Raw genomic sequence first — 14,736 nt, 5'->3', positions numbered from 1 at the left:
TTGGAACAAATCCCATGAATCTCATAACACAGTCTTTTTCAAGCTCCCATGCTCCAAACATCACACAGATCAAACCCTCGCCTGGAGTAAACACATCTGCATCTCCATTCTCTACATCACCACTGGAACAGCACAAGCCACATACTGTCTGCAGTGGTGACGCATTTCCACGTACAGAAATAAAATCAGAAAAGTCTGAAATTGAAGAAGTTGGCAAGTATATGATTCGCCGAGAGCTTCTTAACTCTGGACTAACGAAATTTGATGATCAACCAGAAAACTACAGAGGTTGGCGAGCTACATTCAAGACTATAATCCAGAACCTGGAGATTGAACCTATAGGAGAACTTGACCTACTTATCAAATGGTTGGGACCGCAGTCATCAGAACAAGTTAAAAGACTGAAATCTGTTCATTGCGATGATCCAGCAACGGGTCTTAACATAGTTTGGGAGAGATTAGAGAGAGTTTATGGATGTTCTGAAGCTATTGAGCTTGCCTTATTCAAGAGACTTCGAAACTTCCCAAAACTGTCTAACAAGGACAACCACAAGTTTCAAGAATTAAGCGACCTTCTTCTTGAAGTAGAAAGAGCCAAGGCAGACCCACACCTTCCAGGTCTTGTCTACTTGGATACAGCTCATGGTGTAAACCCAATTGTACAGAAGTTGCCACCGAATATTCAGAGTGAATGGGCAAAGAAAGGATCTAAATATAAACAGGACTATAAAGTATCCTTTCCACCTTTTTCTTTTTTCTCCAAATTCATTAGAGACATAGCTACTGTAAAGAATGACCCAAGCTTTTTATTTTTTGATACTACAGTTCTTCCTTCAACATCTTTAAATTGCGATACTCAAGGCAAGTTTAAGGACTCACGGAACTCTGTCTATGTTAAGAAGACTGGAATCTTCTCAAGTTCTCAAGACTCTGATTTTAAACCACAGCAAGTCAAGGAAAATGATCCTAGGTATCAATGTCCTATTCATAACAAGCCACACCCGCTTAGAAATTGTCGTGTGTTTAAACAAATGCCCTTTGAAGAGCGCAAGTCTTTCCTCAGAGAACACGATATTTGTTATAGATGTTGTGCATCTACAGACCACTTTGCTAAAGACTGTAAAGTTCCTGTCAAATGTTTTGACTGCAACAGTGATAAACACATAACGGCTTATCATCCTAGTTCTCCCAAAGAAGTGCTTCAAACTGCTCAAGCCTCAAAGACCACACCAAGTTATGGCGGGGAGAGTACTGAGGAAATGACAACATCTGTATCCACAAAATGTACTGAGGTATGTGAAGAAGGATTCCACAGAAAGTCATGCAGTAAAATATGTCTGGTCAAGGTATATCCAGAAGGACGACCACACAGCGCAGTGAAGATGTATGCTATCCTTGACGACCAGAGCAATCGTTCATTAGCAAGTCCAGAATTCTTCAACGTGTTCAACATTCAAGGAGAAACCTGGCCCTATACTTTACGAACTTGCTCAGGCCTGGTTAAGATGGAAGATGGAAGATGGAAGAAGAGCACATGGTTTTGTGGTAGCATCTGAGTATGGAAACACAGAATTTTCACTTCCAACACTTATCGAATGTGATCAGTTGCCAAACAATCGAGAAGAGATCCCTACACCAGAAGCGGCTCTTTATCATCCTCATATGAAACACATAGCCAGTTACATTCCACCGCTTGATGATGATGCAAAGATTCTCCTTCTTTTAGGCAGAGATATCCCAAGAGTCCATAAGGTGCGACAACAATGCAATGGACCAAATGATGCCCCTTATGCACAGAAATTAGATTTTGGATGGGTCATAATAGGAGATGTTTACTTAAATACATTTCAAGAGTCTTATGATGTGTTCTCATGCAAGACCAGCATCAGAGAATCTGAATGCACCTTTCATTCACTTAAACATCCTTTTAACTTTCAAGTTCAGGAGAGTTTCAGTTTAAAGACTTCATGTGATGTACAAAAGCAAATCAGTTGTAAGATCAGTTCTCATCAAGACTTCGGTGACACTATATTCCAAATAACTCGTTATGACAATAAGACAGTTCCTTCCATTGAGGATAAAGAGTTCATAAACATCTTGAATAATGAATTCTTCAAGGATGAAACTAACAGTTGGGTAGCTCCTTTACCGTTTCGTTCACCAAGAATTAGACTTCCAAATAACAAGAAACAAGTTATTTCTAGGCTAACTTCACTTAAAAAAATTCTGAAGAACAAAACCGATATGAATGATCACTTTATAAAGGCAATCACTAGCGATGATGGAAAGGTTCGCAAGGTGAAAGTGAAGACAGCAAGAAATGGTAGTGTTAAGACTTTGTTTAGACCTATCACGGAGACAGTCTTACTCTTGCCTTCAAATGAAGATGTCTTATCTACTCGATCCAAGGGAACAGCCTGATATGCCTTCGAGTCTACTGAGTTACATCCTTTCTCCAGTGATGGAAGATTCTTCAAAGATCTGCATTCAAGAATGAATGTTTATGTTTTATGTTTTTCTCTCTTCTCTACAAGTCTTAATTATACTTATAGTTTTCAATGTTAAATTGTATTATATATAGTGGTATCTACCGATACCAAGCGGGGAGTGTGCTGTCACAACAGCCTCCTTTAATGTTATTTAACATTATTTATATTCTTTGTATTAGTATATTCTAGTCCCCCTGCAAGATTTAGTTATTTAGCATTTCCCAACTGTAACTCCCTGCTCAACAGCCTTGTCTAGATGTTTCTGCAACAGTTGAGTTCAGTTAGTGAGGAGATCCTGCTGTGCTTGTAGTCGCATCATATTTTTACCTATGAATATGCTCTAAAAAACATCTTTGTATGCTTTCAATGCAAGTAAAGATACTACAGATTATACTTGGAGTCATTATTTCATCGAGTAAACTGCCTGTGGAGGTTTCTAAATCAGTGTGGAGTCATACTGCTATACAGACTGGGTCTTCTGGAGTATGCCTCACACATAAAGCGGGAATTCGAAACAGAACAATATGTCTGTATCTGTTTGCAATGTAAATGAAATAAATTGGTGGAAGTTTTTGAAACACATCTTCGTATCCATGATAGTTTGCTTATTTGGAGGCACAGTGACCTGTCCACCTACCCCATAGAGGTTTCCCAGCAAGCATCTAGTGCCGATCATCCATTTTCTCTGTAATGTAGTTAAAACTACGCTGCACTTGTGGCTGCTTAAAGCGAACCTGTACTGAGTAAAATTATTGAAAATAAACACATGAGGTAACTTCAAATGAACATTACAGAGTTACCTTGCCATCAGTTCCTCTCAGAAGCGCTCCATTTTCTTCTGACAATGATCCCTTCCAGTTCTGACAACATTTTGTCAGAACTGAAATATATCAGTTGCTGTCAGTTATATATCAGTTGCTGTCAGTTACAACTGCGAGGAGAACTGATGTGTCCATGTTTCCCTATGGCTCAAGTGGGTGATATTACAGTTTAACTGTGTGCTGACCAGGAAGCTGTTATGGGGTAATGGCCATTTTCAAAATGGAGGACGGAGAATTCCATTGATCACAGTGGACATACAGGACGCAGGAGAGGAGAAAGATATTGAGGAGCAGACTACACAGCAGGTAAGTATGACTTGTGTATGGTTATTTTGACTTTTAATTTTCAGTACAGGTTTTCTTTAAGCCTGATGTGGCATAGTTTTAACACCACTGGCCACCGTGTGCAGGAATTGACACTGCGTCTCCACTGCCACAGAACTCAGCTGTCTACACTCAACTGAGCTCCTTACCCCGGTCAGGAGCCAATTATTATGCAATGACAGAGAGGTTACTTATAATAATTATAGTCAATAAATCGTTCACAAACATCAGTGTTGTTTGTATTTTCTTTACAGTGTTGAATTTTACAGAGTTGTTTCTATTTGTAGGAGGGTTTTTCTTATAGCGTTGAAGGGTTGCACATTACAGACGCTTAGTGCTGCCACAGTCACCTAAGCAGCAGGTCAGTGATATCGGTGTATTGAAACAGCAAGCTATTATGCTGTTCCGTGTACTGGAATCTGTACCTGGCAGATGCGCCATTGAAATGAATTGGGAAACATACATTCACACATTCACATTTCCCTGTTCATTGCCAGCCATCACGTTGCTTATACAGCGGGCCTTCTAACTGTTCAGTGATCATACATTGACGTCTATATAGGGAGATGTGTGGTGATTACTTGTTTTACATTTATCTATTTTTTTTTTAATACAAAATACATTTCCTGTAAAATTCCTCCCTTCAATGCAGGTAATTGGAAGCACATAAGCATGGGGCTCCCCCACCAAAGCAATACCAGACCACATGGTCTATAGTATCAGAGAGAGCTGTCATAGAGGGCGGCAAAACACTGTTACCCTGACATTAGGAACAAGGACCTCATCTATACCTTTGATATCTGAGACATCTGAAGGTGTTATGTGGTTTCTTGCACCATGACATTTGCAGCAGATCTTATTAGTTCTTTTCCATATAGAACCTTTTATGCACCTAACAAGAAATAAAGTACTAAAAATAAGACAGGAATGGTAATACTGAGGTCAAGTTAACTCAAGTGTATGCATGTAAGAAATGTGCTATGGCCAAAACCCAAACTTTGGCCTGTTCCCAATTTGGCTGGCTGATTGATCCCTCTAATCCTTTCTCCATGTCCAACTCTGATCTTCTCACCTTACCCCCCTCCGGTCATCTCTTCTTATCTCCCTTTGGTCATCAGACCCACAGGAAGGCATGAGACTGTTTTGCTTTTCCACTGGTCCACTGCCAACAAATCTGTGAAATGGTCCGGCATAGGACTTCAGTCAACTGAAAAACTTGAAAATTAGGAGTACTGAAAAAGTTATGACGCTCATATCTATAGTATGTACCCAATGTTTTATAATATGCATCATTTTTAGTGCAGATAGTCAAAACACGAACAATAGTGGACCACATATGTGTGCTTGGATTAAAGTATACCTGAGGCGAACCTCGGGTCAAATGGATACTTAGCTATGAAGAAGGAACCTCTGAGTCCTGTAGAGCAGAGTTCCCCAACCCTGTTCTCAAGTACCACCAACAGCAGAAAACCACAAACATGCAGAGGTGAGGTAATTAGTGTCTCAGCAGGGCTGATGAACTACCTGTGTGCATTACCACAAAACATGCACTGTTGGTGGGCCTTGAGGACAGGGTTGGTGAACACTGCAAGAAGCTTCCCACGCCATCCTCCAAACTAACGCTGCTGCATGCAGACACCCAAAAGAAATATGACAAGAGCTTGTTGGATTTCAGATCCGGGTCGTGTTCCTCATAACAGCAGTACTGGGCCTGTGTTAGTACGGCTGCGCTTGCGCAGTATATTGAAGCCACTCATGCATGAGTAGCTCCTTGCTACTGCGCAGATGAGGCTATGATTGCGCAGTTCATTACGGCCATACTCATGTGTGAAGAGGGGTGCGTCCTGGGTCTTCCAGAAGGTCCCGGCAACCGGTGGTGAAGATAACACAAGAAGCATCTACAACAGGGGTGTCAAACTCAAATGAAAAGTGGGCCAAAATTGTATATAGGGATCTAGTCGCGGGCCAACCTCAATGTCTACTGGTGACCTTCGTCTCTTATAAAGTTCCCTGGTGTCTAATGACCCCCTCCAACCCCTATACAATTCCCTGGTGCCTAGTGGTCCTCCATTCCCTATATAGTTCCCTGATGTCTAGGGTTCCAACTCTCCCCTATACGGTTCCCTAGTGTAATGTGTGTTACCATAGCAATTCTTGGGTTACTCATGTACCACGGGTCAAGCTAATTGTGTAATATGCGGTACACTGCTGGTGCTGCCTGCATGTGGCAATGCTGCTGGCTGTTCATGCATCATCTGCACGTAACTAATTTGTATGGGTCTTTTTCACCTACCTCAATTCAGCCTATGAGCAGTTCAATCAGGTGGGATCATGTGAAATCCAAAGTATAACATGATGCATTTATATTGTGCGTATGTTCACATCAGTGCAGTAGTGAGTGTGGTGGGAAACTGAGAAATTATCTCCTTGGGTCACATCACTGGGCTGGGCTGCACAGACGCAAGTCAGATGCGTAGCTGGCAAGGCACCGTGTTGCTATGGGGGGTGGGAGAGAAGAGGGATGACAAAGTGGCACATGCATGACATCCTGTGGTGGGCGGGGTAGGAGTGTCCACAAAAGGATTGTTTATCGATGGGGGAAAGTTGATCCACTGGGTGGATCACGTACGGGTTGCTGGATGGGGATTGGGGGCTAGTGTATACATGCCTGAGGCCAGTGTAGGACTGGAAGGTGGAAACACTGAGGAAATCCACCTACTGGCCAAGCAGCAGTAACCCTGTGTTATCACTCCCAATAGAAACTTGCAGCAAGTCTTCACTGTGAGCAGCAACACCTGATTACTGCTGCTTTGCAGCAAGTGGATTTCCTCAGCTTTTCCAGCTCCCAGTCCAACACTGCCTTAACTACTTTCGCCTCCTGGACGTAGAAGCTACATCCAGGAGGCCATGTGCGCTCCTGCGGCCAATCGCGCACGTGCGCTCCCGGCCCACGGTTCGTTAGCCAAGGAATCAGTGAATCAGGCCATGGTACCCGATCACTGATTCCTCTCCCTCGCAGAAAAAGCGATAGCTTCTCTCGGAAGCTTCGCTTTTTCTGCTTTCTACGTCCCTCTAAGCATACATGTTACGCTTAGAGTGACGTCATTGTAAACAAACTCATGGCTGCCATCTTGTGGCCAAAAAGTAAAACTACATCTAAATGTGAAAAAAAAATACACATATACAGTACAGACCAAAAGTTTGGACACACCTTCTCATTCAAAGAGTTTTCTTTATTTTCATGACTATGAACATTGTAGATTCACACTGAAGGCATCCAAACTATGAATTAACACATGTGGAAGTATAGTACTTAGCCAAAAAGTGTGAAACAACTGAAAATATGTCATATTCTAGGTTTATCAAAGTAGCCACCTTTTGCTTTGATTACTGCTTTGCACACTCTTGGCATTCTCTTGATGAGCTTCAAGAGGTAGTCACCTGAAATGGTTTTCACTTCACAGGTGTGCCCTGTCAGGTTTAATAAGTGGAATTTTTTGCCTTATAAATGGGGATGGGACCATCAGTTGCATTGTGGAGAAGTCTGGTGGATACACAGCTGATAGTCCTACTGAATAGATTGTTTGAATTTGTATTACGGCAAGAAAAAAGCAGCTAAGTAAAGAAAAACGAGTGGCCATCATTACTTTAAGAAATGAAGGTAATTTTGTCCAAAAAATTGGGAAAACTTTGAAAGTGCCCCCAAGTGCAATCTCAAAAACCATCAAACGCTACAAAGAAACTGGCTCACATGCAGACCGCCCCAGGAAAGGAAGACCAAGAGTCCCCTCTGCTGTGGATGATGAGGTAATTCGAGTCACCAGCCTCAGAAATCGCAATTTAACAGCAGCTCAGATTAGATACCAGGTCAATGCCACACAGAGTTCTAGCAGCAAACACATCTCTAGAACAACTGTTAAGAGGAGACTGTGTGAATCAGGCCTTCATGGTAGAATATCTGCTAGGAAACCACTGCTAAGGACAGGCAACAAGCAGAAGAGACTTGTTTGGGCTAAAGAACACAAGGAATGGACATTAGACCAGTGGAAATCTGTGCCTTGGTCTGATGAGTCCAAATTTGAGATTTTTAGTTCCAAACACAGTGTCTTTGTACGACGCAGAAAAGGTGAACGGATGGTCTCTACATGCCTGGTTCACACTGTGTAGCATGGAGGAGGAGGTGTGATGGTGTGGGGGTGCTTTGCTGGTGACACTGTTGGGGATTTATTCAAAATTCAAGGCATACTGAACCAGCATGGCTACCACAGCATCTTGCAGTGGCATGCTATTCCATCCGGTTTGCATTTAGTTGGACCATCATTTCTTTTTCAACAGGACAATGACCCCCAAACACACCTCCAGGCTGTGTAAGGGCTATTTGATCATGAAGGAGAGTGATGGGGTGCTGCGCCAGCGCCACCAGATGACCTGGCCTCCCCAGTCACCAGATCTGAACCCAATCGAGATGGTTTGGGGTGAGCTGGACCGCAGAGTGAAGGCAAAAGGGCCAACAAGTGCTAAGCATCTCTGGGAACTCCTTCAAGACTGTTGGAAGACCATTTCAGGTGATTACCTCTTGAAGCTCATCAAGAGAATGCCAAGAGTGTGCAAAGCAGTAATCAAAGCAAAAGATGGCTACTTTGAAGAACCTAGAATATAACATATTTTCAGTTGTTTCACACATTTTGGTTATGTACTATACTTCCACATGTGTTAATTCATAGTTTGGATGCCTTCAGTGTGAATCTACAATGTTCATAGTCATGAAAATAAAGAAAACTCTTTGAATGAGGTGTGTCCAAACTTTTGGTCTGTACTGTATTTACAAAAAAAAAAAAAAAATACTATTTCCATCCCACTCTCCCAAAAATACCCACATAAAATGTTTAATAAAAAAACAAAACAAAAAAAACAACCCCAAAACATTACAATAAAAAAAACAAAAAACACAAATATTTACCTAAGGTTCTAAACTTTTTAAATATCTATGTAAAGATGAAATATTTCTATTTTTTTTTTATTATAACCTTGTGGATGCAAAACTGAAAAAAATGCACTTTTATTTCCAAATAAAATATTGTCGCCATACATTGTGATAGGGACATAATTTAAATGGAGTAATAACCGGGACAAATGGGCAAATACAATACATGGGTTTTAATTATGGAGGCATGTATTATTTTAAACTGAGAAATAAGGATTTTTTCCGTTTTTTTCTTATTCTTCCTGTTAAAATGCATTTACAGTAAAGTGGCTCTTAGCAAAATGTACCCCCCCCCCCCAAAGAAAGCTTAATTGGTGGCGGAAAAAACGAGATATAGATCAGTTCATTGTGATAAGTAGTGATAAAGTTATAGGCTAATGAATGGGAGGTGAACATTGCTCAGATGCATAAAGTGAAAACGACTGAGGGCTGAAGTGGTTAAGCGGTGGTTATCGGCCTCCTCAGCCGACTTTAATCAAGTGTGTGTACCAGGCTGTAGTTACACGATGCATGGAATGCAGAACTGCGTAATGTGTGTGTTAGCAGTCTGACAGCCCTCTGGCCAGCAACAATCCTCCATGTGGATCAACAGCCGATAGCAATGTTTTCACCACTGGCTCCATCTGCAGCATTACAGCACTTCTGCGCAGCTCCATTGCCCTCCCGCCCTTCTCGCATTGCCTCTGTCAGCGGACCCCTCATCCATACAGCCCAGCAGCCTAAAGGTGCGTACACACATGCGACTATAGTCGTTTGAAACGTTCGTTCCCCGATCCTTTCAAACGACGATCGTTTGAAAAAAAGCAGCCAGCGACCATGTAGTCTAATGACGGACGAGCTAGATCGTTCAAAACGAATGATCTAGCTTGGTGGATTTTTCCCAACGACGATCGTTTGCAAAAGTAGTACATCGTTGGAAACGATCGTTCGTACTAGGCTTGACATGCGCATTTCACTATTTCTCCATGGAACTTTTCATTTTTATGCGCAGGCGCAGTAGTTACTTTTACGTGATGTAACGTTCGTTCTAACGATCTGATCTTTACACACCTTTTAAAACTGACTTTACTTAGGTCGTTCTTTCATCAATTGAAAGTTCGTTTGTCGTTGACAACGAACGATCGTGGTTGCATGTGTGTACGTAGCTTAAGACCAACCGATGTCAATTGAGATTGAGTGGGCCTTTATCTCAAAAGGGAAGACACAACTGAGAAACTTTCCATACACTAAAATTGCAAATAGTTTTCAATATGACCAGCAGAGGGCGCTCAGTCCACGAGGGTGATTCCCTCTGCAGCAGAGGAAGGCTTCTACTGAGCTCTCTTCTTGGGACCAAATACCACGGCAGACAGAGCACATGAGCACTGGGGGAGGTGAGGAGGCGTGCTGTGGGGTATTCATTACATTGGACTTAGTTTACCGCGCTTCTCATTCAGCGAGTGAAGTTTGGAGGAGAGAGGCTGGAGGTGAGTTCAGCGCGCACTGTTTATGTGGCCAATCAATATATCTAGTTATAGCAATTTTTTTACCTGCCACTGCAGAACAAAGCAGACAAGCAGTTTTGTATAAAGATATATTTATGGTTATTTTCAGGGGTGTAGCAATAGGGGGTGCAGAGGTAGCCACTGCACCGGGGCCCTCCCTCAACTACAGTATTAGCTCTATTGGTCCTGTGCTCATAATAATCACTTCTATAGATACTATGAATAGTATCTGCTCCCCATCCCCTTCTTGCACCTCTGACACTGTAGTTGCCATTGGCAGGTTTGGTGCACCGTATCAATTGCTATGTATAGAGTGCTTGGGGGGGCCCCATTGTAAAACTTGCATCGGGGCCCACAGCTCCTTAGCTATGCCACTGGTTATTTTCCTATGTTATTGGTAGTATGGAATATCATGCACTCAGCAGTACTATTACTGTTACCTTAGTCCTCATGAAAATTTAAAAACGGGGAGTGTAGGCATATGTAGTGGGCTCTCATCATGCCCACCCTATTCTCCTCTGCCCCCCTCGTTTATGATGCAGCGGGTCCTTCCTAGTCCGGAGGGCTGGCGAAGACTGCGCAGGTGCTGCCCTGCAATGCATGTCCTTTGATCACGTGGCTGGCAGTGCTCTGTACAGGAGCAGTACGCAGTTGTGACGTGGTGCGCCTGCGCCGACAAGCCGTGGGCGCGTGATCACAGGATGCGCGTCGCTGGGCAGCACCTGCGCAGTCTTCATCAACCCTCCAGACTAGGAAGTAGCTTTGGAGGATTGGTGCATTATAATGGAGGGGAAAGGGGGGCCATGGGCATGAGGAGAGCCCAGTACACATGCCTGCACCCCCTATTTTTAAATTTTCATGAGAACCAAAGTATCCTTTAGGGCCTGTTTCCACTACACGCAGATTCTGCATGCAGAAAACTGACTCCAATGAATGCCTATGGGAAATCTGCATCAGAAAAATCGCGTTCAGTGGAAACAGGTCTATAGACATTCATTGGAGTCAGTTTTCTGCATGCAGAATCTGCGTGTAGTGGAAACAGGCCCCTAGGCTCCCTGCACACTGCAAATCCGTTTTGCGATTCCGATTTTCATTAAATGTAATCAACAGAAAAACGGAGGAAAAAACGCAGCATGCAGTAACGATTAAAAATCGGAATCGCGTGCAGGGAGCCTTAAACTGTATTTGAAGGGGAAAAAGTGGGCACTAGTCTACTTTAGTAGACCCAGCAGGAAACTGGAGAACTGTTCCTGGCTGCGGGGTCAGGAAGTAATAGAGTAAAAATAGATTATCATCATTTGCCTTGGTAGTCCTTTAAAGTATTGTTACTGTTATCCCTACATTATGCCATTGGGTTGTTTAGGGCTAGACATGCCAAGCTGATTTTCCGTATCTTATCGAAATTTCATCTGATAGGGATTAATACCTATCCTCATGTCAGTTGCTATTAGAATTGGTAGATTACAGCAAAAAAAATCTATCGGGCATTGAACCCTAAGGCCTCGTTCACACCTAAGCTCGCTAACCACTCTTCCGTGGGTGATTTTTTTTCGCAATTTAATGGGGGAAAAAAATCACTGTAAAAATTTGCGGGTTTTTTTTTGTGGAAAGATTGCGATTAGTGTTTCTATATATGCTAATGGCGATCGCTCCAAAATTGCAGAAAAATGCTGCACAGTGTTCTCCCCAGGGCCAATTAAGTGGGCGGGCCGCCCGGCTGTTTTCAGACCCCGCCCAGCTGTCAATTACCCACCCAGCTGCAAAAAAACCCAGGCAGGAGCGCTCCATTGCCTACTAGCAATCAGCGTCCAGCTCTCACACAATAGGGAGAGCTGACGCTGTACACTGCAGGAGCTGAGGAGCGCTCCTCTGCTTGTCACCTCACGCTGTCTGGTCTGTTGGAGCAGGGATTGGCTGGGCGGGTTGTAAGGGGCGGCACCATGCACATCATGTAGCTGGAAACTTCTGCTCTGTCTCTGCCTCCCGCCCTCCAATGAAACAGGCTTTATTTTATGCTGGCAGCTCTCTGGCCAATGGAAAGAGAAGCAGCCAAGCAAGCACGCCCACACATCTTTCTCAGCAGCCTGCAGATTAGTGATGGGAATTCCGGCTCTTCTCAGAGAATCGGCTCTTCTGAATCGGCTCCCATTAAAGAGCCGGCTCTTACGGCTCTCAATCGGCTCTTCATTCAATATCACTGGACACCACTCAGAATTGGAGTAAAAGCCCCGCCCCCGTCACCATGACAACTCCAGACTGCTTCGCTGATTGGGGCAATCCCTCCTGCTACTGCTCTGCTCCGCTCCATACACTCCTACAAGCTGCAACTACAGGACTACATCTCCCAGCATGCCTCAGCGCCCTTTATTAGACAGCAAAGCAGAGCTGTGTGAGGCGGCTGAGGCATCGGCTCTTTTAAAACTGAGAGCCGGCTCTTGTCGTTCACAGCAAAGAGCCGGCTCGTTCGCGAACGACCCATCACTACTGCAGATTCAGAAGTTACAAGAGGAGAGAGAGAGACCATGTGCGTTCATTCTGCAATCAGGGACAGTCAGAAGCGACTCCTTCAATCACCATCCCTGCAGACAGCAGATAACAACCATTTAGATAAGGAGCTGCTGGTCTAATCCAGCTAGGAGAGGTGATATAACTTCAGAGCTCAGATGTTTGCTACACCGTTTGCTTTCTTTTGTTTACGTTCGGGGGGGGGGGGGGGATGATCGAGCATTACAGGGCATGTAGAGTGACAGGGTGTTTCGGAGGCAGCCTCCTCTGCACTCAGCTCTTTTCTGCTCCGGAGTCCCAAACGTAAAGTAAAAAAAACAGCAATCTTCTCTCCTGCTGTGTCTGTATCTACCCCCCAGCTTGCATCCTGTCAGTAATGATCCCCCTCCCCCTTCAACAATCAGTCTGCAGGAACAAAGTGGACCCGAACTCTTGCATAGAAGGAAAACAGTGAAATGTACCCTGCATGTATTTATAGTCTGGCCTGTCTAATTACCCCTCTTGTCTAATCACAATTTGTAGTTTTATTTCTCCCGTGTCACCTGACTGCTATGGCAGATAAACTAATTTGAAAGCACAGGAGGTTAACAATGTCTGCTTCCTTGAAAGCAGGAAGTAGAAACAGTGCAGATTTATTGTAGAATTTGTATCAGCTGTAACAATGAAATGTCTTCCATTAAAATGTATTATGTTGTTGCTTATCTTTTAGAGAAGAGAGGAAGTTCTGAGTGCTGGTCTGCTTTAAAGGAACCTGAGCACCATAATCTGAAATACTTTCTCCCTAATGCTATGTACACATGATGCAATTTTCTGACAGATTTACTGTCAGATGGACTATTTCCAACATGTCCAATCTGATTTCTGATCAAATTTCAGCTCGATTTCCCATAGAAGTAAACGGAAAATCGATTGAAAATCAGATTAAACATGTTGGAAATAGTCCATCCGACAGTAAATCTGTAAATTGCATCGTACATCGGCTCGTCTCCTCATCCTCCCCCTATGCTGTAAGCAGAGTTGCACTTGTCCTGCACTTTCCCGTCGCACGCCACCCATCTACTTTTTCATGCCACCCGGCTACTTTTTCATGCCACCCGGCTGGAAAAAAATCCTGGGGAGAACACTGCTGCATGTAACACGTTTGCGATTAGCGATAATCACGGAACGCCCACGATTATCGCTAATCACTCAAGTGTGAACACTGCCATAGACTGAAATAGCACTAGCGTTTTTGAAAAACGCTAGCGCTTTAGCGATTAGCGGGAATCGCACTATTCCCGCTTAGGTGTGAACAAGCCCTTAAGGTAGCCATACATCAGGCGACTTGGCAGCAGATCGACCATCTGAATAGATTATTATAATCGAATCGGATGAAAATCGGTGCTGCCAAATAATGCATGCCCGACTGACAATAAGTCGATCGCACATGCTGCAAGATGTAGGGCCGACTTGCTCGATCGGGTGTGCGGCGGTAACAGCGAGCAATTTCAGGAGGATCGACAAACGCGACAGGTTGTATAACTTGCACTCGGCATCGGGGGGGGGGGGGGGGGCATTTAACATTGGGGGATAGCGTTGGGGCAGAGAGGCAGTCGAGTGCGGCATCACAAGGCCGATTCTGAATCTAATTCAGCTTGAAATTGATCAGGAATCGGCCTGCAGTGTATGAGCAGCCAACAGATCTCTATCTAATCAGATTACATTAGAGAGAAATTTGTCTCTTGGTTGACTCTGCCCATCATCGCTAGATGTATGGGCTACCTTTACCATTATATTGTGCAGTGCAATGCTATAGGCAATCAACCCCTCACTGCTCCTGCCCCACCCCCACTGCACATGCACAATCAGACTCTTAAAGGGACACTTAAGTCAAACCTGGGGCTTCCAATAGCCCCCTGCAGCTGTCCGGTGCCGTCTCCCTCCGATCCTCCTGGCCCCGTCGGCAGCCACTTCCTGTTTCGGTGACAGGAGCTGACAGGATGGAGACGCGAGTGATTCTTCGCGTTCCTGGCCACAATAGCGCCATCTATGCTGCTATAGCATATATCATATACCATATAGCAGCATAGAGGGTGCTAATGTGCCTGGGAACGCTAAGAATCACTCGCGTCCCCAGCCTGTCAGCTCCT

The 14,736-nt window shown here is 43.9% G+C and overlaps 1 protein-coding gene across 3 annotated transcripts in view; it reads left to right on the top strand.

The window, feature by feature from the left end:
* The first annotated feature begins 9,996 nt into the window (after window positions 1-9,996).
* LOC137534538 (zinc finger protein 84-like) overlaps window positions 9,997-14,736 on the top strand; it is a 38,416-nt gene continuing 33,676 nt past the window's right edge. Inside the window, exon 1 of one of the 3 annotated variants that reach the window (XM_068256080.1) lies at window positions 9,997-10,084. The gene's annotated coding sequence lies outside the window, so the exon portion shown is untranslated. Of the gene's footprint in view, window positions 10,085-12,513; window positions 12,744-14,736 lie in introns of those variants that run through there. The other 2 variants (XM_068256079.1, XM_068256078.1) reach the window with 2 other exon arrangements.

The sequence above is a fragment of the Hyperolius riggenbachi genome, chromosome 10 (assembly GCF_040937935.1).
Source record: "Hyperolius riggenbachi isolate aHypRig1 chromosome 10, aHypRig1.pri, whole genome shotgun sequence".
Lineage (NCBI taxonomy): Eukaryota > Metazoa > Chordata > Amphibia > Anura > Hyperoliidae > Hyperolius > Hyperolius riggenbachi.
This window is presented reverse-complemented; position numbering and strand designations above follow the sequence as displayed.